Source organism: Olea europaea, chromosome 12 (genome assembly GCF_002742605.1).
Source record: "Olea europaea var. sylvestris chromosome 12, O_europaea_v1, whole genome shotgun sequence".
NCBI classification, from domain to species: Eukaryota; Viridiplantae; Streptophyta; class Magnoliopsida; order Lamiales; family Oleaceae; genus Olea; species Olea europaea.
Window position 1 is genome coordinate 24,966,070 of NC_036248.1, and position 2,432 is coordinate 24,968,501.

The window sequence follows — 2,432 nt, forward strand, 5'->3', positions numbered from 1 at the left end:
AGAATGATTTCTGTAATGGAATAACAAATCTTTAATAATGATGATATATGCCATAGTTCAATTTTCATCAACGGTTGTTAGTCTATATATCATAACTCAAACTTTAATCATTTGGAGAAAGAGTCAATGAATGACATGGTACCAACACATCTCACTCTCCATTTTCGGTTATTATGGGGTGAAATTAGTGAGCTAAAATGGAATCATCATATATTCAAAATGTTATGTGGTCAGTTTAAATTATTCCATATCGAATAGAATTTGTTTAATCTCACTTTGTTTATTCTACATCAAATAGGAATATGTCCTTTTTTGCCACTAGTAACATGACTAATTTGGATCCTTCACACCTAGTTAGACGAACATAGTCGAACCCTTATATGTAAGAGCTTCCTTTTTTACCTAAGAATATCCAAATTTGGGAAATAATAATAGACTACTTAAGGGTATGGCTTGGAGATTATTTATAACCTCCTTTGGTACAATAATTTGTGGTTATTTTGGTTTGAATATTTGTACTTGTTTGGTTATTTCGTAGTATATAATTATTGATAGCTTTGAGATCATATAATACTTTTGTATTAATTCCGTTTCATTGTAGTGAAGAATGTGCCTATTCGCATAGGTCAAGGGTGGAATTAAAAGGAAAAAAGGTCATTGAAATATATCAAGGTATAACTACTTGCAAGAGATTCAATTTAAATAATTTAGGCCTACATTTTGTTTAATCAACTCATACGATTATTTAGTACATTCTCATTTATACAATGTGTATTTATTATTTTTACTATAACAACAAACAAATGAAGCTTTAATCCTTAAAAAATTGACGTTAGTAAATTCATTTTTGCACTTCATTCGTCTCTACAAAGAAGGTATTTCTTCGGACAGAATGAAAATATAAGGAAAATGGAATAAAATCCTTACGAAAGGGCCATCCTATCCAACTTTCGTACCTTTTACTTTTTTCCTGCTATTAATGTGGGTATCTCCGTTTCCAGAGTAAGAAAACGTATTTTGTTTTGGTATTTTTTGAGCGCGTCAAGCCCATGCGAAGGGTTTGGTTAAGATAAAAAAAATGCTGAATCTCGTCTAAATCATCATTTATTTGACAAGTCAAATTAGCCGTGCAGTTTCCGTAACTATCATAGCTATGAATAAACTACTCTTAAGACAAATAGAAAAGAGTAACACCATAGTTAAAGCAGATGGAAATTCGAAAGTAATTATTATTATTATTATTATGGTTTCAAATTTCAATTGCTTATAAAATGACAAAAAACTGGAATGGCAGACAAATTTGCATTTTGATAAGTCACCCAAGTACAAATTTAAACATGCAATAATTCAGGAGATTTACATTGCTTTCAACTTTGCCACAATTGATTGGGTTGTCTAACTGACCCAACTATTCGGTATACAATGAAAACGTCCTACATTTAAAAAGATGTACAGAAGATTATCTATATAAATAAAATTTTCTTTTCTGTTTAATATTTTCAGTGTTAAATCAAATAAAGTATGACTCGAGTGTTGTAAAACATATACAAGTGAACAATCCATTTTTAGTGAAAATCATAGTAACATTTAACTTGCATTTCCTTTCTACGTGCGATTGAGCCAGTCACCGAGAATAATGGTATCAACGAATCTTGCTGTGAGATCGACTAGTCAAACAGAGACCCGACACAGCTGCAGTACTGTCATAATCCTCAAAACCCACAATCTTGTAGTGTTACCATACTCATTTTTTTTATCCACTTTTTTGGTATATCATCTCAAAACCACAAGTCACAACATTGTTAGGTAAATAAGGCCAAAGACTTATAGAATGTCTATCTTCCTTGTTTTTCATCATCTCTCATTATAGCTAGCAATGTCTGGTAGTATTATTGGGGGATCAAATTGGATTATTACATGATCGATTATGAGTAATATTATTTTTGTAAAACTAGTTCCATTTGGGGTCATATTAGACTCTATGAATAGCTAAAAACGACTAAAAATAATGTTTTTTTTTATAGACTATAATTAGGAATATGTACATCGTCAAGGGTAACTTTGTCAAAATAGACTATCTCAATGCTTAAATCAAATAAGAGTAATAATGTTGTATGTGATTGATATGAGTATTTGTGCTAATACTAAAAGTAGTGATGCTTTAATTGAATTTGACTCTATGAATACTCGCATCAACTTAGAGTAACGTTATTCTTGCAAAATTCAACGATATCAATACATACCTTAACTATTATTGGAGCTGTATTCGACAATATCAAAACTTATCTAATACAAGTTACACTTGATAACAAGACTCCAAACACTGCTAGCGCAATAAAATTGTTTCCCCAGGTTCAAATATATCAATAGTTAGCGATTGTTCTTTCTATTCAAGTTGTCATCCGGCCCCAATCAAATCATCAACACAAAAG